The sequence below is a fragment of the Dermacentor albipictus genome, chromosome 2 (genome assembly GCF_038994185.2).
Source record: "Dermacentor albipictus isolate Rhodes 1998 colony chromosome 2, USDA_Dalb.pri_finalv2, whole genome shotgun sequence".
Taxonomy (NCBI): domain Eukaryota; kingdom Metazoa; phylum Arthropoda; class Arachnida; order Ixodida; family Ixodidae; genus Dermacentor; species Dermacentor albipictus.
This window is the reverse complement of record NC_091822.1, coordinates 210,081,798-210,105,377: the sequence shown is the minus strand read 5'-3', so window position 1 is coordinate 210,105,377 and position 23,580 is coordinate 210,081,798. Positions and strand designations below refer to the sequence as shown.

Genomic DNA, 23,580 nt, shown 5'->3' with positions numbered 1-23,580 from the left:
CGTTCAGTGTGCTCCGAGCATCGGAGCGTTGGACAGGCCTGTGTGTGAGAGTTGTTTTCATTCTTGTGCAAGTGAAAATGCAGCGCTTATTAGAAAAAACATTTGCGATGAAATTTTGCATGAAACTTGGCAAGACCGTTGCGGAAATTTTCAAATAAAATCAAATATGTTTATTTTGCAGGCAGAATACAAATTTTTTCTCCGGGAGGCAAGGACTAAAGGCGAGAAAGCTTGACGAGGTCTTGGCCCCCTGATCAACAAGACAGTCTGCAGCAGTTGATACGGTTCAATGTACACTTCATCAAGTACAATACGTCTGCTTCTCTACATGGTATCACATCCGTATTTGTTTATACATGTGCATTCAACACGCTCTAGAATACATTATACATTTAAAAAAGATACATTGAAATGGAAAAAAATTCATCTCAATATATACAAACATAATTTGACAATATTTATGGATCGACTATGAGGTTAGTAGTGAGAAGGAATCATTGATAATTGCGTTTGAGTTTTTTGGCTTGTAATGTAAGGTCAATATTCGATTCATGGGGGTTTAATAATTGTACTACCTTATATTCAATGGCCTGTTTGCCATAATTCGTGCGTATCTCTTTTAGTTTTTCTGCTAGAGCTTTTGAACCCATATTTCGTGGATACAGTGCCTGGGAAGGCTTCCTGTAATTTGTGTTTAATTATGTGTTGCATCAACTTTAGATTATATACTTTTTGTGGATAGGATGTCGTGTTTAAGAAAAAGTGGTTCAGTGGCTAGGCCCTTGGCATGACCTTTATATTTTTTCTAGGATGCGAAGCACGCGTTATTGCAGGATTATTAACCTACCATTATTGGTTTTAGTTATGCTTCACCACACCAGCGTTTCGTATAGTAGTTTCGAGTAAAATAATGTATAGTAGAGTGATTTAGTTAACCACGAAGGGCGAAGGGAAGCGATTCTACTGAGACACCCTACAGAGCGAGCTGTTATTATGTTATAAAGGAAACTGTTATGCTCAAGACTGCTTACAAAGAATGTGCCCTGTTAGATCGGCAAGTGTTTCGGTGGCACAGGGCCTTTTTGGAAGGCCGGGAAGAGGTCGACGACAAGGACCGCACCGGACGGCCATCCATGACCACCACGGCTGACAATGTCACGGACGCGAGTGAGGGAACTGTTGAAATCAGATAGACGATAAAGTGTTCGTTTAATAGCCGACATGTTGAACATTCCGAAAACCAAGTCCATGAAATCGTTACAAACGACATCGGCATGCGGAAGGTGTGCACAGAAATGGTTCCAGAAGTGCTCACCGACAACCAAAAGTCACACCGCGTTGACACGTGCCAAGAAAACCTCGACGTGGGCAAACGTGATCGAAATTTTTTGGACGTCATTACAGGCGTCGGGACTTGGGTACTTTAATATGACCCGGAGACCAAAAGGCAATTATCAGAGTGGCACAGGCACTCGTCCCCTTACCAGAAGAAAGCCAGGATGAGCAAATCAAAGATCAAGGTCATGCTCATGATTTTTCATATCTACGGACTGGTTCATCATGAGTTTGTAGAACCTGGAACCACTGTAAACTCCCAATTTCATGTGGAAGTCCTCAAAAACTGAAACGCAGGGTTCAACGCATCCGGCCGGACATCGCAGACAGCTGAAAGTTGCACCACGATAATGCGCCGGCCCACAATGCCTTCATCGTCACCGACTACCTGGTTAAAGCAGGAGTGCCAACGACCCCCCAGCCCCCGTACAGCCCGGACTTGGCTCCCCCTGACTTTTCTCTGTTTCCACGCCTCAAAACATCCCTGAAAGGCAAGCATTTTGGGACAGGGGACGGGATCAAGGCAGCTTGCACCGCAGCATTAAAAGCCATTCCGGAGGAGGAGTGCCGCAACGCATTCGAGATCTGGAAGTCTCGCTGGAGCCGAGGTATCGACGCAATAGGAGAGTATTTTGAAGATTTTTAAACACTTTTAGTAATGATAAATTCAATATATGATTTTCAATGGCCTTACTGACATTACTTTCAGGGCAGACCCTGTACATGCACCTTGAAGGTATGTACGTGGAAAGCATTTTCAACCTCTGCTTGCTTTTCTGGCACGGAATAAAATGGCCTTTTGTCTCTAAACCACTTACTTTTAAACTATTCCATTTGGTTCATCTTTCTAACTTCTGCAGAGTTGCATTCACATCCTCCATAGTTAACCGTATCCGTTTTCTTTCTTGCTCCCCAAAATATACCATCCTGTCATATTAATTTGGAAGGCCTTTTGTTAGTAATGAGTATTGTATTTCCAGACTATCAGTGCAATGTTGCACGAAGAAAACTACTCTTGGAGTAAATTATTGTTCAGCTTGATATGATGCTGCCGCATGGTTTTAATTTAACTCTGCAAGAGGCTGGTCTTGCCGTCTTACCTAGAGTGCATTTCATGGGTATCATTCGCTTTTGACATTAGTGTATGAGGCTCAATGATATGTATCTGTGTCAAAAATAACATCCGACATGGTTTCTTAATTTTGTGCAACATACACTACATCTAACCAGATAAAAGTTGCACGTTTGTCTCTTTGACCAGTCTGCTCAGTGGTAGGAAGTCAAGACCACAATTGGGAATGGATGGCCAAGGTTTGTGGTGTCTGTCCCACGTTATGCATCTGACAAGATTTGGTGGTGGCAAAAAGACATGCCAGACATCATGTGATCTTTCTAATTATTGTGCGCAGAGTTATATGCATGATAATATCCTTAATGCTATAAAGAGTACATCCAGCAAGCAGTCTATGTGCTTATGTCTTTTTGTTGACTATGGCAACGAAATCCAACATTTAGTAAAGCAATGAAGGAGGCTAGTTGGTGAACGTTCATGGTTATATTGCGCTCAGTTTTACATAGACGATATTAAGGAAGGACAGGATGTGGACGGACGTAGCGCTAACTACCAACTGTTTAATACTGTTAAAGAACGCGCTTCCAAAAACATGAGCTACACCTCCCATCTGAAAACCTACACAATCTGCACAGAGAAAAATATAATTCCTAAAGGTCTAACACTGAAGGCTGTACCAGCTCTAGGAACACTCCCACCACACCATCGTGCGAACTGGCAAACAACATTGCACAATACTTCACTTTGACTTTTGAATATCCTCAAGGAACACTGCGAAGAGCAAATCGAAACTTTTAGCCACAGACTTCGGAACATAACCCTGACACCAGATGAGAAGAGAGATTTAGAACATTACGAAGAAAAAACAGTCTAGAAAATTGGTTAAAAAGCAAAGGAAAAAATCAAATTTAAATAAAAAACAACCTTCCAACCAAACAGCCACCACACGCCGACAAGAGGGACCTCGAGTTTAGAAGTACCAGACCGGAAGGAAACTTCCACAGAACTAAACCGCCCCAATGTTATAGACATTTCAAAAACATTAAGTCAAAAAGAAATAGACGTACTCAGCAAGAGCCTAAACTTTTGCCCCACGAACAACACAATAAATGAATTCGAGCTTCACAAGGACCTCTCAGAATTCTCCCGACGAATGCGTATCCGAACCTTTTTCGCAGACACACCAGACACCGGGACGACACCACTTAGAGCCCAATCCACTTGGACTCCCAAACCAGAACAAGCCATAGAACTTGACATATACCTTAAAACTGTCACTAAATAAATTATAAGCCAATCCAAAACATCTAAGCGAACTAAAAACATAACTGCGTCGGAGAGTCATACCATTTCAAATCTGAGTTGCCGGAATGACATTGTTATTAAGGAAGCAGACAAGGGTGGAAGTATAGTTATTTGGCCAGTAGAAAAATACAAGCACGAGGCTTACAGACAACTAAACAATCCAGAACACTACCGCAAACTAGATAACGATCCGACATTGTCCTACACAGTGACAATTACCAGCAGGCTGAAATCACTTTTGTCTGATGGGTTGATAACACCGTCAGAATACAAATTTCTTAAACCAAGCCACAAAACTGCCGGGCGTTTTTACCTCCTTCCAAAAATTCACAAAATTCCATCCGCTGAACTATACACTGCTATTATCCCAGGCCGCCCGATAGTATCAAACAACAACACCCCGACAGAGAACATCTCCACATTCCTTAACCACTACCTTGGTGATTTGCCAAAAGCACTTCCGTCATTTGTACAAGATACGCCCCACCTGCTGAGAATTATAGAGGACATTAATACTAAAGGCACACTACCCCACAACACAATTCTCGCAACACTAGACGTCACGGTGCTGTACACCAACATTCCAATCCCTGATGGTTTATCTTCGAAAAAACAAACGCTGTCTAAACACAATGCACAACACTCTACTGAAGTTTACTTGTCTCTCCTTGAATTAGTTCTAACACATAACTACTTCGAATTTGAGGAGAGCTACTACCTACAGATATATGGTACAAGCATGGGTACGCCTTTGGCACCAACCTACGCGAACATATTTATGGGGATTCTAGAAACAGATTGCCTATCGCGCTGCACTACCAAGCCCCACACATACCTACGATACATAGACGACATACTCATAATCTGGGGACATGGTCAAGACAGTCTAGACAAATATGTAGCATTTCTAAACTCTGTTCACCCAACAATAAAATTCACATCAGAATCCTCAACTGAGCGCATGAACTTTCTGGACACAACAATATACATTGACAATGGTGAGCTAAAGACAACGCTGTATAGGAAACCTTTCGACAAACAGCAGTACCTAGAATATACCAGCCACCATCCCAGACATTGCAAGCAAGGCATCTTTAAAGGCCAAGCCACACGACTTCGTCGCATTTGCGTTGAAAACCAAGACTACATAGATAGACTCGATCACCTTAAAGAAACCCTATCAAACAGGAACCACCCAAACAGTGACCTTCAAACAGTCTACATCGCTGCAACCAAACTTGATCGAGCCGAGGTCCTCAAGCCCCGCCCGAGGATCACAAGAACAACAACGCCTCTTCTTACTACTAAATTCTAAAACGCACTCCCAAACGTGAATAACATCCTTAGTAAATACTACCCCATTCTCACCAGCAACCAGAAACTTAAGATTTTTCCCGACCCTCCCAGAGTAGCCTACAGGCGCAACACTAATTTGAAACATGTTTTTGTGCACGCCAAACTACAGACAAAGAGGAAGTTGGGAACCAATCCCTGTGGCCGCCCCAGGTGCGCTGCATGCAAACATATTCAATCTGCTACTACAGTAAAAAGCACAGCGTCGAATCACGCACACAAAGTAACTTCGGCTTTCACCAGCACATCAAGCAACGTAGTCTATTGTCTAGAATGCGCCGCTTGTAGCAAACAATACATAGGTGAGACTGGACAACAAATTAATACAAGACTCAACGGTCACCGCACGGACACAAAACACAATTTACCCAAAGCAGTAGCCAGCCACATTAATGAACATGGTCATATTGTCACGTGGTAGTGACGTTAAAGAACACAGTAGCAGTACTGTGAAAGACAAAACTAGCTTTTATTGGGCGAACCTGTGCCCACAAAACAGGCTACACTTAAAGCACAACGAAAGCGGCGAACACAGTCGGCGATCGTCGAAAATCTGATCAGCGAGTCAAGCGCGTCGGCTTTTATACAGCAGTCCTCGAATGTTCCAGTCTAATCGTTCGGACCCGCGTGCCTTCGACAAAGTTCTACACTATTCGCATCACGCGATGAAATCAGATAATACAAGGTTCGGCGACAACAGACAGCGGATAGAAGCATCGATAACTTTCCAGAAACTTCGGATACATGCAGGCGCGTCCCGCGCTGTGCGATAACATTTGTTCGGCGGCGAAACGTGGTCGCCCGATAAAGATAAGTACACGTGTCAATATATTTGACAAAGCGAGGCTCTATATACTACAAACAAATTTCCGTTCCCCTCGCGAAAGGAAGTATACGGAATCATACCTCATACACAAGTTTAATTGCCTACACCCGACAGGAATTAATTTGGCACGCGGCAACTTATAATCTTTGAAAGCGGTAACTTAAATCTGAAATTCTCACATCAACCAAGGTACAAAACACATTAGGCCACCAGCTAACCTTAATTCTTAACCTCACCTAGTCTTCCATTCCGAAAATTTTTTTCCTGCCTACTACTCAATTTAATGTACTCTTTCAGGTTTTTACGTCTATACCGTACGACCCCCTTCTGCCATGTACACTTGCCCCCACCTGCTTGTGCGCGCGTCACCCTCCTGTTTATTATTCCGGCTTCGGTCGCCCCTCCCCTTCTCTTTTCCCTTCCTTTTTTTTAAATCTATTTTTTTAAACCCCGTCATCAACACATTCCGAAGTCAATATGCTCTTTTCGGCGCCTCAAGCCAGAGTATCGCCATTTCTGGGTGCCGCCGTAAAGACACCTACGTTGAGCGACCGGGGCAATGCCCATTAAAGATCATGCCGCTGCCTTTCAGTTACCCCATACATTGCACCGCAGACTCCTCGTCGCCATCTTAACTATTTCAAAATTACTCGACGTATTGCTGCTATGCTACTCAAGTCACTCTTTCAATTCATGTTTTTTTTTTCTCTCTGTGTGTGTTTTTTTCTTTTTTTTGTATTTTGTATTACTCGCGCACTGACCGCCTGACCGGCCCTTCTAATGCCACAAAAACATGCCGCCAACGACTCCCCCTGAATGCTTCCTAACCTCTCGCATCCCCAACACACTCCGTAGCCCCCGTCTTTTTTAAAATTTTCTTTTTCTCTTTCTTGTTCTTTTTCTCGCCCCCTTTTTTTCTGCCTTGGTGCCACCCTGGCTCCCCCCTTTTTTTTCCTTTTCTCCTTTTTTTCTGCTTTTGTTTCTTTTCTCTTCTCCCCGCGTGCCCACTTTCACGCTCTTGCCCCCTCGTCTTGGGAACGAAGCTCACAGACGTCGGACGACAGCGCTTGTTTCCTCTGGTAGTCTGTCTCTTTAAAACCAGCCGCCAGCGACAACACCCGCACGTGACGTCACTGCACTAACCCTTTAAAGGAGCACTGACACAAAAATTTGAAGTCGAGATAACTTGTGAGATCGATTTAGATCGTCACACACACACATCGTCTATAAAATATCAGCGGCGAATATCGCTTAGAACATATTTAAAATAAAATTTAAAGTACGCGCGCAGCCAACCACAAAACAGAGCACCTCGCGACATTGACATCAACCGGGATTGTAAATAGCCAAGAAAACGCTACGTCATGTGGCTACGTCACGAATTTTCGTTGGCTGCCATGCGGCTTACATGTTGCTCTTCTCTGTTGTTGCTTGTTCTAGCTGTTGTAGTGGGACGCTCTCCGTGTCGCTGCAACTGCAGTTTTTGTCGTGTCCATCGGGATATTTCCCACACTATCAGCTTGACTGCGCTGCCACAACGTTCAACGCCGATTTGTTGTGTCTTACCATTGATTGTGGCCGATGCGAGGGTTTTGTTGAGGTTCGTCCTCGCCATCGCCGGCTGCAATATCTGAGTCGTTAAGTGATTGGATAAGCGCGAGACACATGGCGCGATTTTCCGTGCGATCTGTAGTACGGCGCGTCGTGTGCGACTTGCCGCATGCGGCGATTCAGGACACATGGTACGAATGAGCGAGCGGCTGCCCAGAACCGGCGCCCCTGCGTAGAAGTTCGGAATGTTACGTAACTTCGAACAGAAAGTGGAAGCACCCGTATTTGCACAGCTATCTTGTTTGAAACAAACGATGACAATATAAACACGTCTATGCGAGCACTGTAGACGTGTTTCCGCAAGGCCGCGTTAGCAGTATCGGATCCGTTGACAGCCGCCGATGGCCAAGAGCCGGCAGGCATAGCTCGGTGCGCCATCGAATCCGACACCGGTTGCGCTTGTGACACGATCGCTTGCAGCTCGCATAACGAAGCGCCTATGTTAGTCGGCACAACGTGTAACCAGTTATGTCGCGCTTAAATTGCAGCACATTTTATTAGAGCGCAGCTCTTTGGCGTCCGTTCCTGGGTTTCGCGTCGGCGTTGTCGTCGGCCTCGTAACCAGCTCCGCCCCCCTTTCATCCCCCCAGCGCTAGCAGCGACCGACTGATACCGCTGGATGCCGCTGACGCCGCTAGAGAGTCAAGATAACGTGACTGCATAGAACACCGTCGCCGCCATGCAGAAAGAGGAGGAAAGGGTCCCCCCCCCCCCCTGGTTCTTAGCGCTGCGGAAGCGAGGGTATCATATTGTTTGTGTCGGCATCGGCGGCGTTGTCCCTGAAACCAACTCCGCAGCTGGGGTTGACTCACTATCGGCGTCAGCGGCATCAGTCAGTCGCTGCTATCTCTTCCCTCCTCCCTTTATCGTGTTGTCCGCTTGCTGCACGCGCTTCTGCCCCCATCGTTTGCCGCTGGGTGTACACGCCGCCCCCCTCCCACCCCTTCCTGCGAGTCTCCGGTTGTCAAAGCGCCGGCTCGAACTTTGAAGTTGGCGAACTGTGCGCCGCAAAGTTGCCCAACGGCTTGCTGGTAGTAGCTGCCTACTTCGCCCCTACCGCACTCACGAAAGACGTCGTGCACTTCCTGCAACTCGCATTAACCGTCCATCGATCCACACCGATGTTAGTAGTGGGGGACTTTAATGTTGACATAAAGACAAACAGCAATTTCCTAACACTTATGCGGGAGAACATCCCGTTCCTCTCGCTCGTAACGCGTCCCACGGCTGTGACAACCTCGCGAGGCACTTGTATAGATCTCGTCTTTGAGAATCAAGCATTGGTGTACCAAGTCGAACATATATCAGTCTATTTCTCCGACCACAAAGCTTCCTTCATGACTGTCAAGAACTGTTAGTGGAGTCTTTGTTAAAGGAATACGTGTGAAAAATAAAAAAAAATTCTGTGATAGCGCATACATGTGTTGCTCGATTTCTTTGCCTCAATCTATCGAAAAGGTGAAACAGCTTATTTGCTGCGCTCAAATTTCGCATTAGGAAGTAACGTAATCGTCGGTAATTTTTTTTCATTGGTGCCGACAGAAGCGAACGAGCATGCCGAGCGAGCTTGCGATCGCTGGGAGACGATGTAGGCCTAGCTCACCGGCCGTCTATCCAGGGACGAGGGTCCTTGCGATGCGTCCGCAGCTCGTAATAAAGTGCCTAAATTCGTCAGCACAATCAATGCCTGAACGTTTATGTTTCTCTTAAGTGAAAATACGGTTAGATTTCCCGGTGCCATTAGCAGCGATGAGTAAACAGGCCAGTTGTTAGGCGAGTCGCCACCTGTCGGAAGCGCCTCGCTGGCGTAGTATGAGGGATCAGGGTTGCCACGTACAAAATGTGAAAAGTAGCCAAAAAATCTCGAAAAGTAGCCAGATAAGTAGCCAACTTTGGCCACATACAGAAATGTAGCCAAAAAAGTAGCCACGCTATGGAAAAACGTTGCATTTTCATTTATTATGCAACACTGAAGACATTATCACAGCCAGCACTTAAAGTTGCTTTTAGTAAATGCAGGAACATACAAAAATATAATGAAACGTGTATAAATGACTACAGCTAAGAGCGCTCTGATCAGCATGTAATATGACTAGAATATTATCACAAATCAGAATCACAGTGTCAATGTTTGAGTTAATCTTGGCGCACATTCCTCGAAGCAGGTCAAAGCTCGAGGCAACCTCGAGCGATCGCTTTCGCGATTATTTACGTGCGATATTGCGTCTTGGCATCGGACGCGTCGCAGGCCGTTTGCTACGCTCTGCAAAGTGAGATGCCCAGTCGCGCGAAATCTCGCAAAAGTGATCGTATTCCAGAAAACAGCTGTATGTTTTCAAGCTAGGAACACATAAATGGACCGACTACGCCGAGAGCGCGCCGGCCAGACCGGCCGCTGACATGCTGGTAGCATGTTTACGTTTATCCCGTGACCAGCTGTCCAAGTGTTCGATTTTGCAAGCTTAGGGCAGCTTCGGGTTGTCTTAGGATCCCACCTCACGTTGCCTTCCCATCAGGACCGGCACTAGCTGGCTACCAGCGGGCTGCCAGAACTCCGAAAATCGAAGAAGCCCTATGTGTGGAAGGTGGAAGTCCTGACGCGGAACGTCAATGCGAAGATGGAACACGCTGTGACGTCACCAGTGCGAAATCCTTTGCATGAAATAAAAGCGCCAGAGTCTGATTGACAATGATGATGGACCAGCTTGAAAAGATTTGAAGTGTCGTTGTTGCGGGTTGGCCTAAATATTTGCTAATGTTGCTGCATAATATGAGCTACACAAGTTTCTATCCAATTTTTACAATAGTCAAGCTATTTCAAAAGTAGCCAAAAAAGTAGCCAAGTAGCCAAGGCATTTTATTTCCCGCCAACAGCCTCAAAAAGTAGCCAATTTGGCGCAAAGTAGCCAAATCTGGCAACCCTGTGAGGGATCACGCGGCGCGCTCCTCATAGGTTTTGCTGTCAGCGCTCACTGAAAACACCACGCGCGAGCTCTCCCGGACATTTCTGTAAGTACTTTCGAAACAAGAGAAGTTTCTTACTGTCTAAATAATAATCTTGGGCAAACTGAAAGCACACAATCGTTTACAGACGCTATCTCTTTACCGAATACGTACAGTGAACGCCACTGCGCGCGGTCGCCGCATGGAGTCTCCCGAACCGGCTTCTTGCGTGAAAGGTAGGTAAACGCTGAGAGCAAACTATGTGAAATATGTTCTTATAGTGTTTCTATAACTAAATGGAGCGTAATAGAACGAAGCCTCAATGCAGCGATCGCGCAGATTCGCAGCGACCGACTGCGCGTCTGCATGCTTGTCCGCGCAATGTTTCGCTTTCCCCGCGCGCGCGTTCTCGCACCGAGCCATGAGCTTTAGGCCGCAGAATATAAGCATTTGACAGTATACAAGCAACCATTGTTGCGTGGGCGCTATCAGAGCTGTTCAAAAATAATTTCATTCTAGAGACTTCGACGCCTACGGGGACTGTGATATGCCGTCGCGACGATTCAATCTTTTTTTTTCTTTTAAATTCTTTGACCTTTCAATATTATTTCTCGAGTTGCGTCGCACTGTATGTTTATCGGTGTTCTCAGCGTGCAATTTCCCGCTGCTCCTTTTTTGTAATCCAGTGCATGAATTCATAACACAAACATGACCATATATATATATATATATATATATATATATATATATATATATATATATATATATATATATATATATATATGCCATGCTTTTTTTAATGTGCTTTTTACCGCTGCCTTTCCACTCCACTGAACTTGCCAGTATCTATAGCATCGACAAATTCATAGACCAAACCGTCATGACATTAGTCGGGTAGCGGACTCGGGCGAGCGTCTCAGTGCGCGTTTTCAGAACATCTCAGACCGGGCGCCGTAGCAGAAATCTTCCTCGCGTCTGTGCTTGCTGCATACCCGAGTTGTAGCCGATGACTGTTTGCCGGTTTTATGTTTCGCGAGCCAAGCTTCACGCAGCTTCTTGTCCTGCGGCTACGTGTGAATAAGGCTGACACCGGCCTCCGTTACGTGCGTCCGGCCCTGCGGCACCGAGCAGTAGCCTACCACGTTGCGCGCCTTCAAAGGCAGCCACTACCTATTGTGGTGCTTTGAAGCGTTGTAAAGGAGACACTCGAAGCGGGAAAATTTCGCCACTAAACGAGGACCGCAGAGTACGAGGGAATTTAAACTCGTTTTCAGCTCGCTTCGGCGCGCCCGAAGCAGCCGACGCGGCCGCTATGTCCACGTGATCCCTCCTAGCACGTCACGCCGACGGTGGTGCCAGCTATACCCAACGTCTGGCTTTACCAGTGGTGGAGCTCGAGGCCAATACAGACGATTGCTGGCGCGTCTGCGCTTACCGCGTCCGAGTAGAAATCACGCCAACGGTTTACTATTTCGCACAACGTTTTATAACTCGCACTCTTTCAAGGTCACTTTATTCTATAATTTATTTCGTGTCAGAAACAAATTGTAGCCCATTTATGTGCCGCCGTCTGCGGCGAAAGAGGCCCGCGTTTCGACCAGGGAAAGAAAAAAAAAACAGACATGGGCCGCTATTTTGTAGCGATGCCTTATGCCTTATTCTATGCTATTCTTATCATCCACCATACACGGCCGCCTGATCGCGTTGATAATGTGGGCAGACCGTCGCTCTGACCAGTGGCCAAGCGCGAAAAGCCTGAAAAGGCATAGAATAGGAAAAGGCACCGCTACAAAATACCGGCCATGATCGGAGCGGCGAGGTGCCCGCTCGCCGGCCCCGCCCCGCCAGGTCTACACGTCACCATGACGTTCACGCTACCGGTGCTGTCATTGGCTGCGGTCGTCCGACCGATGCGGCAGTCGCATGACAATATTCAGCAAGTTGGTCGCGCACGCTGGCTGCGCGTCAGAGCCAGGGGCGTAGCCAGGGGGGGGGGGGGGGCTTATGGGGCTGCAGCCCCCCCCCCCCCGAAATTTTTTCGCGCTGTCCATGCACCGCCGACCAAAGCAACCCCCGGCGCAGAAAATCATTCTGGATTTTGTCTAGAGCGTATTTTTGACGCTCTAAAAGCCATCTCACCGCAAAAATTGCGAACTCGGGCTGGATTTCGCGGCAACGCCCATGAACCGGGAGTCACATAACGCAAGCAGCCCCATTCGAACACTAAGTTTCAAGGACGTTTTGATGGCGAACGGGCTCGCCGCGGCATCTCGCGGAGGCTGCGGAATCTACACTCTATCATGGAATCTACGGAACGCGTGGATGTCAATTCCGAAACTTTATGGGTATAAAGTTTTCATGAACTTTCGATCTGAAAGGTGCATTGACATTTCCAAACGTGCGCTTTAGATATTCAATTGCGTAACTTTGTAAGTTTAATGTTCCCATAAATATTTGACGCCAAAGGTGCATCAACGTTTCCAAAGACGCACATCGGGCCATACAACGAGACTAGCCAAATCAACGCATTATCAGAAAGTTGACAAAGCCCGCAGCGAGGCCCGATGAGACGAAGCTTTGTGGTGGTTCATTCGTGCCGTCATGTCACGTAAAAAATATCAATTTTTTTTCACCTGCGCCAAAGCATCCAGTGAAGACACTAAAGCCAGCCAAGGCAACTACGTTCTTATTTATTTTTTCTACTATGACTTTTAATCGCGAAGACCACGTTGAGCCTCTTCAATTTTGTTGTTCTCGCTCCCCTACCCGGGGGCTGCCAAAGCCAGCCAGAGCGCATGCGTTTTTCTCGTGTTGCCCCGACCACCACGCGGCGCACTTCTGTGCGCCTTCGGTTTTCTCTGGCCGAGTGCATTTTCGCCTGGCAGAGTTTTTGGACGCTTTCTAGCTAGCGGACGAGAAAAAGAAACAATGGTCGCTCGCCGCCATGAATGTGGGGACTCGACGGATTGCACCGCGTTCGCTTGAGCGCTACCTCTCCAGAAAGTCTTGTCTCGCCAGTGTAGGATACCGAGCAGTATTCACATGGTTCTTGGTGAACCAAGCGTCTCGTGTTTTCTTCAATATTCCTTTAATAGCCACATTAGTTGCCCAAAGTAGGCATTCGATTGTCACCAACATACTTTGCGTATTTTTTTTTTTTCGTTACGGTTCCCCCGCCCCATAAAAGGAAAAAAAGAAATGTTGCGGCGCAGCGAATTGTCGCATGGTGAAAGTTCTATTTTGTTACTTCTTTTGCGGAAAGTAATGGACCATGGGACGCTTCAGCTGCCGGATGCTCATTATATTATTGCGATAGCAATTATATGGAGACTCTAGGCGCATTCCTGCCGTCGCCGTCGCCGTCGCCGTCGCCCTAATATTCCGCATAAAGTCTAAGGGCGATAACATCGTGACCGCGCGCCGCATGCTGTATGTGCGAGTGAAAGCGTGTGTGTGTCTGTGGGGGGGGGGGGGGGGGGATGGGTGAGCCGCTGATGGTGGCTCAGTCTTGAGTGCGCAAAGAAGAAAAGCGGGGAGCAAGCGCGCCGCGCCTTCCGTCGCGCGTGATACATCGGGGGGAGTGGATGGTATTGGGGCGGGATCTAGGATTCTGTGAATCTGTGATTGCGCAACATGTTTATTTGCCCTGTTTGACCCATTATATACCATGACCTTTTCTTAGATACGTAGATTTATTGGAAACTTATACGTATGTTTACATATCTTGTTGCGAAGCTTTGTGTATATATACGTGCAGTGAACTTTGTTTCCAGTGGCAATTTTTTGCCCTTTATCAAGCTGTATCTTAGCATTTGTATATTCCATTGTATCTTCGCATTTCTAATGTACGAGGGCGAGTCAAATGAAAGTGAGCCTACTCACCCCGCGCAATGATGGTTCTGTTCATTATCTGCAAGGCCTGCGCGTAGCACGCAGGCATCTCTCATTTACAAAAGTGGCACGCAGGTGTGAGCGTAAATGTTCTTTAATGCGCTCATAAACTTGGTTGAACATGGTTGCGTGACGTAATGGACGCTCCAGAAGTTGAGCAGCGTGGTGCCGTGAGCTTTTTGACAGCTGAAGGTGTTTCCCGGAAAGAAATTACTCATCGTATGGCTGCCGTGTATATTGAACATTGCATTTCATTGGCCACTGTGAAGCGTTAGAACAAACGGTTCAAAGAAGGACGTGAAAGTTGCAAAGACGATCCCAGACTGGGACAAAGCCATCGTGCAATCACCCTAACAAAATTTCAAAGGTTGATGAGCTGATGGCACAAGAACGGAGGATAAGCATCGATGAACTGGCAGAGCGTGTGAACATCAGTCACGGTTCGGTTCACCGTCACCGTTGACGCCATAATTCATGAACATCTCGGTTATCGGCCCTTGTGTGCGCAATGGATGCCCAAGATTTTGAATCTCCGCCAGAATATGGAGAAGTTCGGCGCTGCCTTTACTCATCTGATCCGGTATTACAATAAGGGTGACGATTTCTTTTCTGCAAGTGTGATCGGGGACGAACCATGGTGCCACTACTACGAGCCTGAAACACGACGGCAAAGCTTACTATGGAAACACTTGAATTCACCGCCCCCCAAAGAAAGCAAAGGCCACCATTTCCGCCGGAAAGGTGTTGTTGACTTACTGGTTAACCTCCCTGTCTTTCCTTTGCCTTTCTCTCTCTCTCTTTTCGATCATCAGGGGCCATTACTGATAGAATTTACTGAATCTTGAGAGACTATCACTTGTTTACGATATTGTGAAACGCCGGATCGCCTGCGTGTCGCAGTCAAGAACAAACTACGTGAAAAATTGACGAATGGGTTCATCTTGTTCCACGACAATGCCCATCTCTAAGTCGCTGATGTGGTTAATATAAAACTGGCGAAGTTCAAGTGGGAAATGCTGCAATATCCGCCATACAACTCAGATCTGTCGCCTTGCGACTTCCACATTTTGGGGCAACCGAAAAAACAGCTCATGGGAACCAGATTCGTCTCGGACGATGACGTGAAAGTCAGTTGCAGACGTTTTGAAGCAGCAACCCAAGGAGCTTTATGAGACGGGAATTACGCAACTCGTTAGTCAATCAGAGAAATGTCTAAATGTCTAAATGCTCATGGAGGCTACTTTAAATAAAGTACCCCGTTTGTCATATATTTGCATTGGCTCACTTTCATTTGACTCGCCCTCGTATACTCTGCAGAACTCCTGCTTCTGATACGTGCTCTCTGCTGCCAGTATAATTTCGGCGCCATTACTCACGATACACGACCGGTGATAGATGTTTCTGCGTAATACATTGGAACAAGTGAAAGCGTCATTGAGATTTTTTACTGGCCGTTGCATATGTACAATGATGTAAACAAGGACCTTGAATGACAAAGTTTCATTAACATATTTGTCCTCAACTTGTTCATTTCATGGCCTTTACATTTTTCATATCAGCGACATGCACTGCTTTGCTGATTTCGAACTGATGTAGTTCTAAAGTTCATGTGATATTTTCTTTAATATTAAATAGACAAAAACATGGAAGCATTGACATCAGTTACGTTGGGCACGATTTTTGGCACTTATAAATATAATATTTTATGAAAAAATACGTATTTTACTTGCACTGACAGTGCGTAGCGTTCAAGAATTCATTTGCAGCGTCTTTGGCAATGGGAATGAGGTTATTATTCATGTATTTCATCCCTAGGCAAATTATTTAAGAGGAAGCTTAGCTTGGGCGCAACTCCGACGCGGCCTATTTAGATACATGTAAAACGCAGAAACGCTTTTCTGAGATAACTTCTGAATCGCTTTTAATGAAATTTGTTGCATTTGAGAGAGTAAGTTAAATTCTAGTGTCTGTTGGAAGCGGAATTTCGATTAAGGGCGGTACTTTGTTTAAAATATTTTGAAAAATTCGAAACTTCGAAAAAAAATAGGACGAAGTTTACAAATTAAGAGCTCTGCATCAAGAACAGATATCGCGGTTCTGTACACGGCACCCACTACACCATTCAAAGCGGACAAATAGGATATGTCTATTTGTATCTTACATGAATTGGTTATGTTATGTACAAGGGTTCTGCAAGAGCCGTATTTCCATAATACTTAATTTTTTTAGACTCATGTGTAACATATCAATTTTGTCCGCTGTAGACGTACTACTATGTGCAATTCACGGAATTGTGATATCAATTTTCATTGCTGATTTACAGATTTATAAACCTAATTGTTTCGTTTTCTGAAACTTTTCGATTTGTGCCACTTTTCAATAAAATATTGACGACATAAATCGAAAATTCGAAACAAATAGGCACTAGAATTTAAGATTTTTTTTAAATGCAACAAATATAATCAAATGTGGTGCAGTGATTGCCGAGAAAAACGAATTTTACTTCTACGTGTATTTAGATAGGAGCATCCGACCTAATTTTTCCTCTTAGGAGGAGGCCGAGCGGCAATGTGAGCCCCCCCCCCCCCCCCCCCCCCGAACGAAATTTCTGGCTACGCCACTGGTCAGAGCATACGTCATGGTTTTTTGCCAACGCGTGACCACTTTGTTTACATTCCTGTTTGTGCTGTCTCGTTACTCTCTGGAACCGAAACTTCGACTGGTCGCTACAAAAAAGACTGCAAATAATTATCTGTCGCGCTTTGGAGTAACTGAGGTTTCGTGCCGTGATTACTGGGTCATTAACTACTTATTAAAGCAGAAAAAACCACGTGCATTTTTTGTGTATGTCAGTACTCCTTTAAAACTAAAACGCAGAGGATGACGAGGCCGCCTTTGACGAAGATAGGTCCTCCTATCGAAACGTTGGCCAGCCTTTCTGAGGCACCTTATCCCTGTTTACGATGTTTATACCACAGTGTGCTATTCCATCTGTCAGCCCCTTTCTTGTTTTTATATACAAGGAGATATGGCGCGGGGGGGGGGGGGAGGAGTCTAAAAGATATGACAAGTTGACGAAATGTGATCATAGTTCGGGGTCAGGCATACATCGTTCACTTGCACCCGTTCGCCCTGGCAAACTCGACCTCAGCTTTGATAAGCGCGATGGACGGAGTGCTTACGCACATTTCTTTTTGTTTAGCTATCGCAAGCGCCTCCCATTTTTCTCGCTCCGTTTTTGTTTTTGATGTGCCAATGACTGTGGTGCTTTCTAGTAGCGGAAAGCATTTACATTGTTTGCAATGTGCAGCCAAGTTGCTAGCTGCTGTCAGAAGCTGGCACGTGTATTTGTGCTCCCGTAACCTATCAATTAGACAACGTCCAGTTTGCCCGATGTATACTTTCCCGCAATCTAGTGGGATTTGGTAAACAACTGAAGTAGCACATTCCACGTACTTTTTCACGTGCTTAGTCTGACAGACCGTAGCATTAGGGTTTGCCTCTTTGGATCCTGCGTTCGCCCTCTTGCACATGCCGTTTAGTTTTTGTGGGGTGGAGAACAGAACTTGAACATCATGGCGTTGGGCTGTCTTTTTTATCCTATGTGACAAGCCATGAATGTAAGGCAACCCCACACGTTTTTTCAATTTTTCTTTTATTGCGAACGCGATACTGCTCGCACTTTCGGCCCATCGGTGGTCGTTGCGCCTCCTTACACAGCTGCGCGTCACGTGACCGTGTTACGTCATGCCAGACCTAGAGACGGGGCCCCAGCTCGCGGCATCGATGGTGGAGGCAACGCCTCCTATAGCTATTGGCCTCGAGCTCCACCACTGGAAAAGCTGGCGCCACCGTCGGCGTGACGTGCTAGGAGGGATCACGTGGACATAGCGGCCGCGTCGGCTGCTTCGGGCGCGCCGAAGCGAGCTGAAAACGAGTTTAAATTCCCTCGTACGCTGCGGTTTTCATTTAGTGGCGAAATTTTCCCGCTTCGAGTGTCTCCTTTACAACGCTTGAAAGCACTACAATAGGTAGTGGCTGCCTTTGAAGGCGCGCAACATGGTAGGCTACTGCTCAGTGCCGCAGGGCCGGACGCACGTAACGGAGGCCCGTGTCAGCCTTATTCACACGTAGCCGCAGGACAAGAAGCTGCGTGAAGCTTGGCTCGCGAAACATAAAACCGGCAAACAGTCATCGGCTACAACTCGGGTATGCAGCAAGCACAGGCGCGAGGAAGATTTCTGCTACGGCGCCCGGTCTGCGATGTTCTGAAAACGCGCACTGAGACGCTCGCCCGAGTCCGCTGCCCGACTAATGTCGTGACGGTTTGGTCTATGAACTTGTCGATGCTATAGGTACTGGTAAGTTCAGTGGAGTGGAAAGGCAGCGGTAAGAAGCACATTTTAAGAAAGCATGGCATATGGTCATGTTTGTGTTATGAATTAATGCACTGGATTACAAAAAAGGAGCAGCGGGAAATTGCATGCTCAGAACACTGATAAACATACAGTACGACGCAACTGGAGAAATAGTATTGAAAAGTCAAAGAATTTAGAAGAAAAAAAAAGATTGAATCGTCGCGACGGCACATCACAGTCCCCGTAGACGTCGAAGTCTCTACAATGAAATTATTTTTGAACAGCTGTGATAGCGCCCACGCAACAATGGTTGCTTGTATGCTGTCAAATGCTCATATTCTGCGGCCTAAAGCTCATGGCACGGTGCGAAAACGCGCGCACGGAGAAAGCGAAACAGTGCGCGGACAAGCATGCAGACGCGCAGTCGGTCGCTGCGAATCTGCGCGATCGCTGCATTGAGGCTTCGTTCTATTACACTCCATTTAGTTATACAAACACTATAAGAACATATTTCACATAGTTTGCTCTCAGCGTTTAGCTGCCTTTCTTTAGACTCCATCGCGGTGACCGAGCGCAGTGGAGTTCACCGTACGTATTCGGTAGAGATATAGCGTCTGTAAACGATTGTGTGCTTTCAGTTTGCCCAAGATTATTATTTAGACAGTAAGGAACTTCTCTCGTTTCGAAAGTACTTACAGAAATGTCCGGGAGAGCTCGCGCGTGGTGTTTTCGGTGAGCGCTGACAGCAAAACCTATGAGGAGCGTGCCACGTGATCCCTCATACTACGCCAGCGAGGCGCTTCCGATAGGGGGCGACTCCGTAACTCCTCGCCGCCAATATGCCTGGAACGTCGCTCTCTTTTCCATAGGGAGCTCTCTGCCGAGTTTTGCGACCATGCGCCGCAGGACGGCGCGCGCCACCGTACCGGTCCCCATGGCAACCACTGCCACCGCCGCCGAAAGCTCACGACGCGCCAGCCGCTTGGCTGCCGACGTCGCTCCCGGCTGGCTCCCGGTAGCCGTGCCACCGGCGTGTTTACAAGGGCTGGCCGCAAGAGGCGCTCGCCACCGTACCAAAAGGAGGAGAGTACAGTCGAGGGCAGGGCAGCGCGTTTGCGGCTCACGTTCCAGGCATTGTATATTATAGGAGGCGTTGGTGGAGGCGAACCCTTGCTCGCTGCTGCAGCGGCGCTGCCGAGAGAGGGAGCTGGCAGGTGTGACGTCACGCCAGACCGAGAGACGGGGTCCCAGCTCGCGGCATCGATGGTGGAGGCGAAGCCATGCGCGCCGCTGCTGCGGCGCTACCGAGCATAGAGTTAGTAGAACAACTGTAGAGGAAAAGCTGGGCCGGAAAAGTGGGAACCTCTGCGCCCTATTGCTACTGGTCAATGTGGCCAGCGCAATTATTCTTGAAAGAGCTGAAAACAAGTACAGGTCACCTTATGCTTTGCCATCTAAAAACGCATACCTGATGGCTTTATGAAGGTGGTGCGTTAATATTAAGTTTACAGAAGGCGATCGCTAAGTCCGTGACTTATGTAAATCACGATGTACGCATGCATGCAATAAAGGATGACGCAAATTTTGGTTTCGAATCTGTTTTTTGGATGCGTAGTAGTTTCGTACGGTTTAGGTTTGACATGCGATCGCGCGTCGACATCGGACGTTATGGCACACTCGTGCCTTATGTGCCACCGAAGCCCCGAAGTGCTCTGGCATATACCTTCACATGTAAGTAAACGAATGTATCTCCTTGTTGAGAATATCACGCGAGTGGGTAGCTCTTGTGGTGCATCATAATCGTTTGAGAAGCGTCACTGTAGAGCATTTTTCTGCATACGGAGCGGTGTTTTTATTTACAGGTTTCCCTTCAGTAGGAAATTGCTGGACAGGCGGACCAGCGCACCAGAATTGTACTGGCGAAGCCACAAGCAACTCAAAGAATCTGTTTATTGTTGCACTTTGAACAATCGTGCTTCTACAAAGGCCACAGCAGAAAAACAGCCTGATGCCGAGTATTTCTGTGCCACGAAGTAATCAAGAGGCGAGTGCCTAATGCGGACGACATCGAGTGCATCGATACTTAGAACGACAGAAAGCTGAGCTAGTTGGTAAGGATTCATTGTGCAAAACAGAGGTGAGGCGTGCAGACAGGACACAAGAGTAGAGAAGTGGGCGACGCTCGTGTTGTTTGCTTTTCAATACTCTATTCTTGTGTCCTGTCTGCATGCCTCACATCCGTTTTGCATAACGAGTGCATCAACCCACACAGTAATAGCGTAGGCGTTTTATTAACTGTGCAATATTTTCAACACTTCCTTGCATGCCATTTCATGTGGAATATGTTTTCTGCTCACAAATTTGTGCAGCGAATCTATTTGCATGATCGACTGCGGGCCTGTGGGACCGTTCACTTGCACTTGATGCTGAGTCTTTTACATGTATCCATAAACTGCAGATATGCACATCCGATCCCTACGAGCATTTTCAAAATTCAATTATTTTAGACAACAGGCACATATGCAATACTGACATAATCCCGAGTACCACTAAGCAGCTGGGACACATTTTTGTTGAGTATACTCGCAGGTAAAATAAGTAGATCATGTGGACAGCTCCAGCTCATTTTCCTTAAATCAGTGTGTACTAGGGGTATGTAAAATTATTTTTTTTCTCGCGCACCGATTATTTTGCTGTATAAGCAAGAGAACCCACCACGTTAGTGTTACGTACCTTGTACATCACACTAATATGTGCTTTAATTTACCAAGTGAGGTGAGTTACTTTTATGGCTCATTCAGTCATATCACACTGCAAGCTGCATTCATCAATCTCCAATTGGATTTTGCAAATGTTTAATGGAGCATGTTTCCCTTTTATGCAGATGTGCAATGGCAAGCCCTTCCGTGTGTTCCAAAGGTAAAATTTAAGCTCTAAATTAAAGAAGACATTTTTTAGTCAGAAACAAGCAAAAATGGTGAATGCAGAGTATCAGAAGCCCAAGGTACAGAAATTATGAGAAGTGTCGAAAGATATTAAGGAAAGAGTCGTATTTGAAAATGCACGACTCTTTAGTGGAGGTCAAGCAAGTCAATATAGCTAGAATACTCTGCAAAATTATGCGAGTGAGGGGATGTCAAACAATGGGTCAGGAAATGCGTTGTTTTTCTGCAAAACAAAAGCTGATTGCCATTACATAAGTCATTTTAGCATCATGAGACTGCTGCTTGATAAATTCAGAAATAAACCAAAAAACAAGACAAGCAAAAATAATTAAAAAAAACAATTTAAAGGTTTTAGGCTTGTAGCGCAGCTCGGAAGAGCAAAAAAGGAATAAGGTCGGGGTAATCAAAGGGAACGGGAAACAGAGTGAGCGCTAGAACTAAACAATTTAAAGGTGCTCTCTCCTCACTAAAGGAGGATTAAGACCGTGTAGGGTAGGCTAAGGTGCATTAGGGACGATGTAGGTTGATTTGGTCGTATTAAGGTAGATTAAGGTGGATGAAGGAGCATTAAGGTGGATTAGGGTGGACTAAGGTGAATTAGGGTTCATTGAGCATTAAGACTGATTAGTCTACCATAATTAATTCACATTAAGCACATTAATCCACCGAATCCAGATTCGTCAACCATGACCCTCCTTCATTCACTTTTATCCACCATAATTCACGAAATTCCTCCTTAATGCACCTAATTCACCTTCATCGACCTTAATCTACTCCAACCCTCCTTAATGCACTTTAATCCTCCTTAATCAACTCATCATCATCATCATCAGCCTAGTTACGCCCACTGCAGGGCAAAGGCCTCTCCCATACTTCTCCAACTACCCCGGTCATGTACTAATTGTGGCCATGTTGTCCCTGCAAACGTCTTAATGTCATCCGCCCACCTAACTTTCTGCCGCCCCCTGCTACGCTTCCCTTCCCTTGGAATCCAGTCCCTAACCCTTAGTGACCATCGGTTATCTTCCCTCCTCATTACATGTCCGGCCCATGCCCATTTCTTTTTCTTGATTTCAACTAAGATGTCGTTTACCCGCGTTTGTTGCCTCACCCAATCTGCTCTTTTCTTATCCCTTAACGTTACACCTATCATTCTTCTTTCCATAGCTCGTTGCGTCGTCCTCAATTTCAGCAGAACCCTTTTCGTAAGCCTCCAGGTTTCTGCCGCATATGTGACTACTGGTAACACACAGCTGTTATACACTTTCCTTTTGAGGTATAGTGGCAACCTGCTGTTCATGATTTGAGAATGCCTGCCAAACGCACCCTAACCCATTCTTATTCTTCTGGCTATTTCAGTCTCATGATCCGGGTCCGTGGTCACTACCTGCCCTAAGTAGATGTATTCCCTTACCACTTCCAGTGCTTCGCTACCTATCGTAAACTGCTGTTCTCTTCCGAGACTGTTAAACAATACTTTAGTTTTCTGCAGATTAATTTTCAGACCCACCCTTCTGCTTTGCCTCTCCAAGTCAGTGAGCATGCATTGCAATTGGTCTCCTGAGTTACTAAGCAAGGCAATATCAGCGAATCGCAAGTTGCTAAGGTATTCTCCATCAACTTTTATGCCCAATTCTTCCCACTCCAGGCCTCTGAATACCTCCTGTAAACATGCTGTGAATCAACTCTAATCCTTCCTTATTCACTTTAATCCACCTAATCCATTATAATCAGCAAAAGAGTACGCATTTGGGCTGGTTGGTTCATGATTCCGAGCAATAAAAACAGCGCTAAACGACAGGACGAGTGAAGGGACACAGACAACGGCGCTGACTAACAACCAAAGTGTGTTTATTCCGTCAGTCAGCATATATATGCTCCGCCGCTATCTGAAACTACAGAATCTACAGGATAGGGCATGCGCAGGGGGAATGCAATTAA

The 23,580-nt window shown here is 46.2% G+C and overlaps 1 protein-coding gene and 1 long non-coding RNA gene across 2 annotated transcripts in view; one reads left to right on the top strand and one right to left on the bottom strand.

Moving 5' to 3' along the window:
* LOC135896743 (uncharacterized) overlaps positions 1-311 on the top strand; it is a 76,603-nt gene extending 76,292 nt beyond the window's left edge. The window contains exon 3 of the long non-coding RNA XR_010562798.2: positions 182-311. This is a non-coding gene — a long non-coding RNA (uncharacterized lncRNA). The remainder of the gene's footprint in view (positions 1-181) is intronic.
* The window catches only part of LOC135896741 (acidic phospholipase A2 PA4-like), a 307,060-nt gene that overhangs the window by 227,993 nt on the left and 55,487 nt on the right, over positions 1-23,580 (bottom strand). The gene's annotated exons all lie outside the window — the stretch shown is intronic.